Source organism: Protopterus annectens, chromosome 12.part0, assembly GCF_019279795.1.
Source record: "Protopterus annectens isolate FY-2018-M chromosome 12.part0, PAN1.0, whole genome shotgun sequence".
NCBI lineage: Eukaryota > Metazoa > Chordata > Ceratodontiformes > Protopteridae > Protopterus > Protopterus annectens.
This window is the reverse complement of record NC_056746.1, coordinates 1,307,886,484-1,307,899,998: the sequence shown is the minus strand read 5'-3', so window position 1 is coordinate 1,307,899,998 and position 13,515 is coordinate 1,307,886,484.

Sequence of the window (13,515 nt, the reverse complement as noted above, 5' to 3'; positions counted from 1 at the left end):
CTCCGATCCCAACCAGCAAGAAAGAAGGTGAGATGAAGACAACTAACATGGAACATTATGGTAGGTACATAACTACTTTTTCTCTACTGAGGCCCATTCAGTGTCTGGTATGCTGTGAGACGCTTTGACTATGGAGCCTGCGGATGTCTACCTTGGATGGGTCTGGAGCCACTGTGCAGTCTCTGGCTTCTGAAGCAGTTCTACGCTCAACCAATGTTCAAAACAGACTACATTTTTAACCAAAACTGCAGTTTCTTAGGCCCAGAGTATGCATTGCGTCTAGAAAATAAAAGACCAAAACGCATGCTCATGCTCCCATGCCACAAAAACAAATGCTTAGAATGGTGGAAGACCTTATTACCCTGATTAGGGGAAGTTAGCCTTCCCCTGCAGAGACACAATCCAGTCCCTTTCAGCTTCTACAGCCCAGGAGTCCGATGACTGAGATTTCTGATTATGAAGACATGCCCTTATTTGCATATGAGGATTCAGATGCAGAAGAATCCATTCCCTCTGCCTTCTCTCCAGTGGATTTTTCTTTTGGTGAAACCTTGCATACTTTGAGAGCATTTCCACTGGGAATGCTAAGACTATCCTCCGTCTAAAGCGGCACAGAATTTCTAGAGTTGCCTCAGCATAGGCTTTTAGCTATACCCCCTGTCCTGGATGTTATGAATGATGCTTTTATGGAATCCAGTTTTACTCCTGACACTACCTCTTGCCCCTAGGAAACCAGACTGGTACTACAGGAGTACCAGACTCTCAAATTTCTTTTTAAGAATCCTACTTGCTGACCCAGAGACCATTTCCCAGGGGCCTAAAGGTATCCAGGTTACTATGCTAAGAATCGCTCTCCTTCGGACATTGTTTCCAGAGCTTTGGACAGACTGGTTAAGAAGGTATGTACTTCTGAAACTCTTGCTATGAGGGCATTGAATTGCCAGTTTAACATGCTGAAGTACCATCAACATATGGAACTAGTTAAACAAAAGTGGCAATAGTTTCAGACTGCAGAAAATAAAGAATTGTAGGAGCTTATGCACTCTGCAGGCCCAGGCAGCAGTCACTGGCTCTGTACTGAGAAGACATGCTTGGCTGAAGGAGCAGACCTTGCCAAATCCTGTCAAATCAAAGTTACTAGACGCTCTCTTGAATAAGGACTGTTTGGCACCAAAACTGAAGAGGTACTTAAACAGATGGAAGAAAAAGCTAAATCTGTGCAGACTGTTAAAGAATTCTTACAAGTGCAACCTCCTAGATTCAGTAGACATTGGCCTTCCAAACACTGGTCCTTTCCACCCCCCTCCAGGCCTTCTCAAACCAGAACCAGGGGAAACAGACCACCCAGACTACAGTCTCTGGGTATGTAGAGATCTAAGCAATGGAGTGCCCCCCACCCCTAAAGCAGGGAGTGGTAAGCCACCACCTTATAGAAAAAGCTCACAATGACTACTTTACACCACTTCCCAGCCCTGCCCAATTGCTTGTGCCCCTAGGAGGAAAACTTGCCCTTCATGCAAAAAACTGGATGTCCACTCAGGACTGGTGGATGCTCAACATTGTATCCCAGGGGTACAAATTTTATTTCCATTCACTGCCAACCCCAAATAGGTTTCTAGACCTTCTGCCACACCAGTGGGCAGAGGGTCAAAACCAAATACTTTCCCTCAATATCAGAGCTATTCGGCTGGTTCCAGTAGAAGAGGGGTGAAGGATTCTACTTCAAACTCTTCCTGCTACCCAGGAAAGGAGGGCTCTTGGCACCCAATCCCGAATCTTTCAATTTTCAACACCTTCCTGGTGGTACCAAAAGGATGCTTGGTTAGTTACCGTAGACTTAAATATCTGCACATCCCCATAAGGGAGTCTTAGGTAGGTACTAGGCTATCGGCCCAAGGGCCTATACAAGCCTAGCCAACAAGGTTCCCTGGCTTACACCACCCAAGAAAGTTATTTTCCTGTGCCACTGTCGAGCAGACAGAAGTGATCCCTGGGGTGTATTTCCTTTTTCCCCATCAACTCAAGATTTTTCTTGAGTGCTAATGAACTTTGCTTGACATAGATAGGTAGCCTGTTCCAGAGTATGGGAAGTCTCTGGGACAGGAATCTATCCCTCCAGCATGTCCCGTTTATTGTGGTGACAAGATTTAGGTCCCTAGACAGTGTGGCTCAGAGGGATTGGGATTTCTTTAGGTGTAGCATGTCCAACAGCTCTGGGTTTGACATAGCTTTATATGTTAGGCAGAGATCACCTCGGAGTAGGTGATATGCTATGGAGTAAAGTTGAGTTTTTTTGAGGTGGTCAGTGTAGGGCATTTGTTTGAGGCCTGTAATCCTCTGTGCTACTTCTGTGGCCTTTCCAGCTGCTGCAAATGTCTTGTGAGGTACATTTCAAAAGGGGCATTGTACTCTATAATGGGTCTAATGAGCGAGTAGAGGGGAACAATGACCTCTATTTTTTTTCCCCTGGATGAGAACCCTTTTGTGTGCCACCTAGAAGGACTTCCTGACTACTGTGGCAATGTGACTATCAAAGGAGAGACTATGGTCCACCTGGGTCCCAAGGTCTCATCACACATTTGGTGTTAAGTAGATTGCTGCCTATGTGGTAGTTCATGGGTACAGAGTTTTTACCAAAGGGGATGACACCACTTTTTGGCATTGAGCTTGAGGCCATGGCTCTGACACCAGGCATCTGTCTCAGCGAGGCCCTTCTGTAGGATGTCCACATCATTTGGGGATTTTACTAAGGCTCCTAGTTTTCAGTCATCTGCGAACTTCGTTAGCCAGAGGCCTTCTGTGTTAGCCTGTACATCAGAGAAGTAGATACCAAACAGGAGAGGTCCCAGGACGGAACCCTGTAGTACTCCACTTCTGCTTGAAGGTCAGATTTGGAGTCTGCAACTTTTACAGTGTGGGTTCTGTCAGTGAGCTAGTTGGCAACCCATCTTGTGATGTAGGTTACCTAGTTTAGCTATAATTCCAAAATGGGGGATGGTGTTGAAAGCCTTGGCGAGGTCAAGATTGGCTGTGTGAACCACCTTACCCTCATCTACGGCTTTGGTGACTGCCTCAAAGAAGTCAATCAGGTTCAGGAGGCATGATCTGCCTTTCACAAACCCGAACTGGGTGGGATCCAGAGTTTGGAGGTTACCATTGTCTTTGAGTTCCATGATGATGCGTTCCATGGCCTTCCAGACCAGGCTTGTCAGGCTAATAGGTAGATAGTTCCCGGGATCAGTGGTGGCTCCCCCTTTGAGGAGTGGGGTAACTGTTGCTGTGCACCATTCAGTGGGCACAAAGCCTGATGCAAGGCTGCTATTGAACATGGTGCTTAAGTGGGGAGCCAGTTCTGAAGTTCGTGTAAAACGCAGCCTGGCATGTTCAGTCCCATGGATGTTGTGTTTTTTTGGCTTTAGAGAGTGCAGCTTTTGCCTGCGTAGTTGTGATTACGGGGACTGCATTCTTCCTGTATAGATACGGGCCCTGTAGGGGATGGGGGGGTAAAGTTAGCACTGAACCTATCTGCCAGAATGTTAGCAATATCAGTTGGTTCTGTTATTTTCATGCCTTTGTGCTGTAACTCAGAGCAGATCTGGGTGTTGCCATCGAGATTCTTGACATAGCTATAGAATGCTTTGTGGTTGTCCTTAGCATTAGTGGTCATGCAGGATGTGTCTATATTCAGGGCAGGATGTGTGCATTATCCATTCTCTGCACTTCCCTTTGGCTTATCTACTGCGCCCAGGATATTTACAAAATGCCTAGCTTCAGGCATTGCATACTGCAGGCAGAGGAATAGCCAAATTTACCTGTACTTGGACAACTCCCTGATTCAGATGGACAGTCTTAATTGCTGCTGCAACATCTGACATTTGTGTAAAAAAAAAAAAAAAACTCCTTTGAGGTACACCATCAATGAAAATAAGTCAAAACTGGTACCCAGTCAAAAGATTGTATTCCTGGGAGCAAGCTTGGACACAGCTTCCCAGATGGCATTCCCCACTTCAGTAAAACAAGTCTATCTGACAGACTACTTCAAACAAATGGCCTCCAGAACCCAGCAATCCGCAAGAAAAATACTGCAAGCCCTAGGGTTCATGGCCTCGTGTATTCTAATTCCATATGCAAGACTGCATATGAGGAAATTTCAGTGGTACTTGGTCTTTGGTGCCAACATTCTCTGAACCTGGAAAGTCATTCCTGTCATACCCTAAGGACAGAGTTCCTTTGGTGGATAGAAGCATGCAACCACAAGGGACTGCCATTTACTTAACCCCACACCGCCCAGACCCTAACTCAGGCTATGCCTGGGGGGGACACACATGGACAGCAAATGTATTCAGGGCCACTGGAGCCCAAGTCAAATTCATCTGCACATCAACCAAAAAGAGATGCTAGCTGCACAGAATGCCCTGACAGCTTTCAGATCCCTGCTCTTTCCAGGACAACTGCTAATAAAAAGACACCACAGTAATGTGCTACATCAGCAAGCAGGGGGAAGCCCATTCCTACCCACTCTGCAGGTTAGACATGGCCCTGTGGAACACGCCCTTGGACATTCAAGTCAATCTACAAGCTCAATTCCTGCCAGGCAAACAATTCACTGGCAGATGACTTCAGCAGAAATCTCCTAGACCCACATGAGTGACAATTGGAGCCCAGCACCTTCAACCGGGTTCAAAAATGGGGGACCCCAGAGGTGGATCTGTTTCCCTTCCCCTACAACCACCTCAGCAAATTCTGCACCAAGAATCCTCACAGCAGGGCCTGGAAAATGGATGCCCTATCTTTTCAGTGGGAAAAACCATCAATCTATGCCTTTTCCCCCCTCTGCCCCTTCTCTCTAGTATTACTCGAGATCAATCTAACAGGCCAAGGACAATTCTGATTGCCCCAGACTGGCCACACTAGCACTGGTACCCATTCCTGTGCAGCCTGACACCGATGCCACCCTGGTACCTACACCAGACCCCAACCCTGTTCTCAGCAGGAGGGACAGATTGTGCATCCACAACTGTAAACCCTAAATCTTGCAGCCTGCTTTATTCCTTGAATTCTCCCCCAGCAGCCCTAAACAAGCAGGTGCTGGACATCATGCTTGAAGCCAGCAGACCCAGTACAAAAAATCCTATGCTGATAAGTGGAAAAGGTTCTACTCATGAATCTAATCCAAAGGAGAGGACACAATTCTGCCCTCCAATCCTGGATTACTTAGCAGATCTACTCCACAAAGGCCTGTCCTCTAAGATGCATGCCTCAGCCATTTCTGCTCATTACGACACTGAGCCACCTCTCTTCTTGCACCCTCTGATCAGTTCCTGAGGGGCAAACAACTTAAGGCCACCAAGGAGAGCCCCCACACCTGCTTGAGACCTTAACTTTATACTGAAAAAATGTCATGCCCCCCCCTTTGAACCTGCCCCCCCCCCTTTTGAACCGGCTGTGTCAGCAGAGTTAAAATTCCTGTCTTTGGAAGATGGCCTTGCTTCTAGCCATCACTTCAGTTAGTGTCTGAGCTACAACCACTGATGGCTATGGAACCCTTCATTATTTTCCATGCTGACCGGGTTTGCCTAAGGTTAACCCTTCCTTTATGCTCTCAACCACTCTATCCATTTGCCAACCTTTTTTCCCTATTCTTCAAAGTAAAGAGGAATGGATACTGCACTCCTTGGATGTGCACAGACAGCTCAGATTCTACCTTGATAGGACTAAGCCCTTCAGAAAATCTGACCAGTTATTGATTAGCTTTGCAAGAGGGGCAGAGGGCAAGGCCATTTCAAAGCAAACTATTTCCAAATGGATAGCACACTGCATCCATTTCTGCTACAAGCACCATGGGAAACCAACCCCTCAGGGGGTTGGAACAAATTCCACTAGGACAACAATCTACCTCAACATTTCTCAGGGGTGTCCCTACCAGGGACATCCTGGAAGCTGCTACCTGGAGTTGTGTACACCTTACCACCTGCCTATCTTTTCCAAATCCACGGCAGGTTTTGCTACAGCAGGCCTGCAAGGCATACTAGCCAGCCCTAACTCTTCTTGACTGCCTCCACCCTTCAGCTTTGGGAATCCACCCAAGTGTGACTGCACTAGTGAAGTACGAACATTGTACAGTTGTGTACACTTACCATAAATGTAGATGTTAGTGTATTCGCTGTTGCAGTCCTGGTTTCCCTCCCATCCCCCTGGGTTTTCTCTCCTCTCTATGCCTATTACTCACCCCTTCTGGGGTATTGGTATTTACTTTTTACTGGTTTCCCCACCGTAATTTAACTCTCTATTTGGGGGGGCTCCTGACATTTGGGGCAAGAAAAACTGATATGGTGTCTGCTGCCTGTTTTTATACCCTTGATGTCAGTCCTGGAGTGACTGCATCCAACGCAGAAATATTAAGTCTCTGGTATTCAGGCCGACTGAGGGCTACCTGCAGGCAGATATCCCAAGTGTGATGACTGCAACAATGAATACACAACATCTACATTTATAAGTGTACACAACTGTACTTTGAGGGCTGGTGCATGCAGATGTCACCTTTATGGCCCACCTTCCTGCCTCCACGTCAGATGTCTGGCACACCAAGAGCGACTGAAAATCTTTGGAAACCTGGACAGACAACCTGATCAGAAGAAGGGTTAACCCACTAGTAGAATACTGCAACATGGAAGAGGACATCTATGGTTATGGTAAGATTTTACACATTCCTTTGAGGACTTACCTGTGCTGTGGTTTGACTAAAACTTGGTTTTTTTTTGGACTGTCGCTGCATTTGTTTGTGCAAATGCTTATGTAAACTGTCTTCATATTGTAGTATTCACTTTTGGGATATCCTGCAGAGGGTAGCTGAATATTCGCCTTGCATAACAAGGCCTTCGTACCTTCCAGAGTAATATGTCCTACGTGCAAAGTATAAGTACATGTGTACGAGCACCTAATCCTTGGGTCTTCTGCCATCAGTCTGAATGCTTCCATTGAATTTGGTCTGCAGTCTGTTCAAGTTGCTTCACTACTGAGACTGTGGGGGGAGTCCTCGTTTTTTTTTCTACTTTAGTTTACATGTCATCCTGGAAGGGAAAATGTGTGGGAGGCAGATTCCCCATAAAGAAACGGGAAAAATTCCTTTTTTGTTTGTGTGGTCAGGGTCTATATTATAACAGCGAAGGATCAAAAGATCGAATGCTGTTATAACGAACCCAAAACAGCAAAAACTTGAACTACCAGAAAAGCGATTTTTGGTTTCCCAGGGAAAACTATTGCTGTTCCCAAAAAACATGGGGATTGTGACCCCACACCCCCTACTTAAACTGAGATTGCACTACAATGCTGAAAACGACAGTGACAAGCGGCCAAGCAACTTCTTTCCCAGGGAAAATTTGCTCAAAAGCCACTTCATTTTGCATTTTCGACATTTACAGTTAGACCAAGGCTCATTTGACCGAATGAGTCTTATTCCTTCTGATAGGAACCCGTGGTACAGATCATACATGGTGTGGGATTTGCCAGGCAATTATCCCCAAGAAGCTGCACAGTTATTGGTCATTCAGTTTAAAGAACCAGCAATTACTGCCTTTGCCTCACAGTATGGCCAAATCCATCTCCCCTGATCCTCGAGCACTGCTTAAGAAAGGCAAAAAGGGGTGTACGGATCCTACTCATCTCCTGCCTCCACTGGATGTCTGGCAGGTTGGAGGAAAAGTCTGATGAGGTACTGTTGGTCAAAACTGTCAGCTCCCTCTGTTGCAACTCTGTTGGAGGCCGATATATTTACCTGCACATCTCATTGGCCATGCCTGTCTGGTGCAGATGTGGAGGGGGAACCATATCTGATTTTGAGAGTTCCTGGGGATTCCTCAAATACTTTGGAGAAGAGGTGCCTGCTTACCTGATTGAATCTAGGAAGGGCTCTGAACCTCCTAAGTTTGTTAAAACGGATTATTTGAAAGAAGCCAGACTAAACATGTAGCCCTTGTAGTTAAGGATCCCCACAAAGAATGGCAAGATTTTACTCTGGGGGGGGGGCAGCAGTGGCTTTTTGATGCTGTTATGGCTCTTAAGCTTTAAGGATTCTTTTCTCTGGTCTTCCACACATTCCAGACATCATGGGGACTCATTCCTCAAGTTTTAGATGGAGGAGTCATTGGCTTACTCTTATCCAGTCTTTTTCCCCGAGGTCTGAAGAGGATGCACTTTCGCTTGACTTCCCTATGGAAGAATTATTTGGTGATACAGTGGTTCATATGATAGAATACTTAGTGGGATCATTCCTAGATTTCTGACATTTAAAATTGTACTATGAACTTTGCAAATGGATTCTCAAACTTCTGCAGTCGCTATATTGCTGGAAGTCCTTTTAAAAGTTCCTGAAGCTTAAAAGATTGATCTTTGTGTTTCACTGTTGCAGTCATCACACTTAGGTTGTCTGCCTGCAGGTAGCCCTCAGTCTGCCCGAATACCAGAGACTTGGTATTTGTCGGTTGCTGTCACTCCAGGACTAAAACAGGCACCTGACGCCATTGCATCAGTCTTTCTTGCCGAGGAGCCCAAAGTAGAAGCATTTCGCACAAGTGCCGGTCAGCCACTACCATTTAATTTAGGAACTGAATCATCCTGAAGTCTTGTGCAATCAGTATTGTCCTTGGCTTGTCCTGTCTGATCTTTTGCAGAACTCTCAAGAGGAGAGGCAGAGGGGGAAAGGCATAAACCAAGAGGCTTTCCCAGGTAAAGGACCAGGGCATCCACTTTCCAAGCTTGACTGTGGGAAGTCCTTGTGCAGAATTTGTCCAATTGGTAGTTCTGAGGGGAGGCAAACAGGTCTACCTCTGCAGTCCCCCCATTTGTTCCTCAAGAGGTTGAATGTTTTTGGTTAGTTTCCATTTGTGTGGGTCCATGAGATTTCTTCTTAAGTCACCTGCCAGTGAATTTAGCTTGCCTGGCAGGAATTGAGCTTGTAGGTGAGCTTGGTAGCTCAAGGCTGTGTTCCACAGAGCTGTGGCTAGTCTGCAGAGAGGGTCCTAGTGGGTTCCCCTGCTTGATTATGTACCACATAACTGTGGTGTTTTTATCAATAGTTGTCCTGGAAGAATGTGGTCTTTGAAGGCTGTCAGGGAATTCTGTCAAAGGTAACATTTCTTTTTGGATGATATGCAGGTGCATCTGTCTCTGGTTCCATTTGCCCTGAATGCACTGCCCTGCCAAGTGAGCCCCTCATGCATAGTCTGATGTGTCTGTTAAGGTTTGGGCAGCAGGGAGTAGAGTGAAAAGAAGCCCCTTATGGTAGCAGGCCTCTGCCCACCAAAGGAGCTCTGTCTTTATACACTGAATGATAGGAATCATTGATTCCAGGTCCTGAGAATGTTGACACCATAGGCTTTTTAGATACCATTGTAGTTTCCTCGTATGCAGTCTTGCGTATGAAATTAGTTGAATGCAACAGGCCATGAACCCCCAGGGCTTGCAGAATTTTCCTTTCAGATAGCTGGGTCTTTGTGGCCAATAGTTTGAAGTAGGTTGTCCAAACTTTTTTCTCTGGAGTGAGGAAAGCCATCTGGGAAGTTGTGTTCAAGCTTGCTCCCAGGCATACAATCTGTTGGCAGGGTACTAGGTGAGATTTCTTTTTGTTTATGGTGTTATCCCGTGAGGTTAGAAGCTTCTTTACAAATGCCAGATGTTTTAATAGCAAGTCCTGGCTTTCTGCCTGAATCCATCGCCCAAGGATGGGTATATCTGAATATTTCTCTGCCTGCAAAATGCAATGGCTGGAGCTAGACACTTTGTGAATACCCTGGGCGCAGTAGATAAGCCAAAGGGAAGTGCAGAGTACTGAGTGCATGGAGCCTGCCCTGAAGCATGGGTATTTCCTGCAAGATTCCCTTATTGGAATGTGCAGGTAAGCTTCCTTTAAGTCTAAGGTTGCTAACCAGGCATCTTTGCCTAGCATAGGAAGCAGCTGTTGAAGTGTTAGCATTTTGAATTTTGGATATACCAGAAAGGTGTTTTGAATAGAGAGGTCTTGGATAGGACGCCAGGAGCAGTCTTTTCTGGGTACCAGAAAAAGTCATGAATAAAAACCTTCTTCCCTTTCTGCTGGGACAGGTTGAATAGCCCTGATACTTAGAGAGAACCTGCTGTTGGGCCTCTGCCCACTAATTTGGGGGTAGGTCTGGCCAACCGTTTGGGGTTGACAGGGTGTGGAAGTGGAATATGTATCCTTGGGAAACTATATTCAAAACCCATTTGTCCTGAGTAATGAGTTCCCATTTTTTTGCATGCAGGGGGAGCTTTCCTCCTAAGGGAGTAGGCAGTTGAGCAGGGCTTGGAAGGGTTAAGGTTGTCATTGTGGCATTTTTCCGTGGGGGGTGGCTTACTACTCCCTGCTTTAGAAGTGGGAGCCCCCACTGCTTAGGCCTGTGCATAGCCTGAGGCTGTAACCTAGGTGGTCTGTTCCTGGGTTTGGACTGAAGGCCTGGAAGATACTGGAAAGGACCAATTCTTTGAAGGCGAATGCCTACTAAATCTGAGAGGCTGTGCTTGTAGTAAATCTTTAACAGTTTGCATAGATTTAGCTTTTTCCTCCATCCTTTAGAGGACGACTTCTGCTTTGTTGCCAAACAGGCGGTCTTGGTTTAAGGAAGCATCCAGTAATTTAGCTTTAACATGATCTGGCAAGTTTTGCTCCTTAAACCAAGCATGCCTTCTAAGTACAGACCCAGTGACAGCAGCCTTGCAAAATGCTTCTAAAGAGTCAAAACCACATTGCAAAATGTTTACCAACTTGTTCTGCAGAATGCATTAAATCCTGTAATTCTTTGTGTTCAGCACAGTCAGGAATCCACATAATTTTCTGTTTAAGTAGTCCCATGAAACTGGCAATTTAAAGTCCTAATGGCCAAAGTAGCAGGTGTATACCTTCTTACCCCATCTGTCCAAGGCTCTAGAATCTGTATCGGAAGGGGTAGGATTTTTGGCAGCAGTAGCCTTAATGCCTTTTGGTCCTTGGAAAATGGTCTCTGGATCTGCAGTAGGATTTTTGAACAGGAACTTGAGTCGGGTACTCTAATACCAGTCAGGTTTAATGTGAGCTGGAGGTAGTGTCTGGGGAAAGGCTAGATTCCAAGAAAGCATATCTACAATGTCCAGGACAGGAGGGATAGCTAAAGGCCTGTGTTGAGGAAGGAGTAAGAATTCCCTAAGCCTCTTTTTGGAGTCGGTAATCCTGGCTTTCCCAGCGGAAATGCTCCCTAAGAGTGTGCAAGGTTTCACAAAAAGAAAAGTCTTCTGGAGTGGAAGCAGAGGGAATGGAATCTTCTGCATCAGAATCCTCACAGGTAGATAATGGCAAATCCTGGTAATCGGAAGTAACAGAAATGTCCGATTCCTGATCAGAAGAATCTGAAGGAAAATCATTTCTAGGTCTCTTGGGGGGGGGGGGGCTGGCTTCCCCTAATTAAGGTAATAAGGTCTTCAGCCATTCTAAGCATTTGTTTTTTAGGCATATGGGCCTGAGCATTGCTGTTTGGACGTCTGTTTTCTAAGCGTGGTGCGAGTTTTAGACCTGGATGAAGAAGATGGCGTCTGTTTAAAATGAAAGTCTGTAGGCCTGAATACACCCTCAGAAGCCGGTGCCTGCATAGTGGCTCCAGACCCATCCAAGGTAGAGACATCCGCAGGTTCCATAGTCTAAGAAGCATCTCGCGGCATATCTGATTCAGAGTGGGTCTCAGAGGCTTGCAAATCAGAGGTAGCGGGTATCTGGCTGCAAAAGTGCCTCACTGAGTACTGGCAGACTGGCGACTAGCTTAACAGAAGCATCAGCAATTTTGGACCTATGCGGTCTGTCTATCTTTGTTTTTTCGGAAGATCTGTAATCTGATGGTTTAACGAAGCCATTTCGGAGTACGGATACAGAGTACCAAAATAATTTGCTGCAAAGATAGCCCAACTAATAGTTTGGGGGTTGAACAAGGCATAAAACCGACAGCGAGGGACATCGTGGTCTGGGCCTAAGCAGGGAATGCAGTACGAATGAAAATCTGAGGTATTTGCTTTCCACAGGTAAGACTATTTAACTTTTACTGACATTGGTTGGAGCAAGAAAAGTGATCCCCAACGGGGTATTTTTTTTTTTTTTTTTTTTAAGACTTCGGTTCTAAAACTCAAATGAAAATTTCAGGAGTCTGCAGACTGGCACTTGCGAACTGCTTCTGCTTCGGGCACCACACTGCAAGAAAGACTGATGTAATGGTGTCTGCTGCATGTTTTATACCCCTGATGACCTGACGTCATGGAAGAAGAGCGAGCATCTGACACCAGAATCAGACTCTGGTATTCAGGCCGGCTGAGGGCTACCTGTAGACAGATAACCCAAATGTGATGACCAACAGTGAAACGCAAAACATCCTGCGGATGTCTTTACCTTGGCTGGGTCCAGAGCCGCTGTGCAGGCACCGGCTTCTGAGGAAGTTCACATTACCGATATTCGACAGACTTATTTCGCGTCTTCAGTTCTGTCTAAAACTACAGAGTTTATAAGGCCAAGAGTAAGAGATACGCCTGAAAAGCTGACCCAATCTCAAGCACCTGCTTCCTTGCCACAATCTGAAGTGCTTAAAATTGCAGAAGACCTGATCATGCTGATTAGAGGAAGCCGGCCTTCCCCTGCTAAGAGAGACCTGTTCCCAGCAGCTTTAACTGTCCAAGAGTCAGAGACTGAGGTTTGGCCGATTATTTTTTTTAAATCCGTGTGGTGCAGATTATCTTGCACATTGTTGTACTCCCAGTGTATTGGGGAGGTTAGTTAAGATTTTCAAAGTGTCACATTTCACAAGTTCTAGGTCTCGGCTGGCTTCCCCTAATTAAGGTAAGGTCTTCAGCCATTCTAAGCATTTTTTTTTAGGCATATGTAATTTGAGCTTCTTAGTTTAAGGTGTAGTGCTCCTGCATATAGTTTAGAATGAGAAAATGTAGCTAAATGTTGAATTGCTGGAGCTGATTTTCAAAGATGGCTGCCATTCTGTAAACACTGCTGACCTGCAGCTCCTCAAACCTGAGAAAAATCTGTAATCTGAGTCGATACCAAGAGGTTTGAACATCAAATTAAAGTAAAAAAAGATGCACCTACACTTGATTAATTTATAACCAGGAAAAAAAGTGGAAAAAAGTCTTTATCAGGATTTCAAGTGATTAGCTAGCTCTGAAGAGAGAAATAAACAAAGGACTGTCTGCATTCTTCATTTTACCTGTCATTTTGGGGAAAGGAAAATGTCACGAAGGAAAAAGCATGGAAGCAACTACTACCAAAACAAAGCTGTCAGAATTAGTCACCAGTAAAGGATGGGAGTGCGAAAAAACAGAATTACTAGACAGCAGGAACAACAGAAACCAGAGATTGGATCTAAAACTGGTCAGCCACTGAACATGGACGATATCAAATATGCTTTATTGCCTATACAAGAAGCTTTAAAGGACCTGACTACTCAAATACAAACTTTTGGAGTTTTATGTAATCAGTTG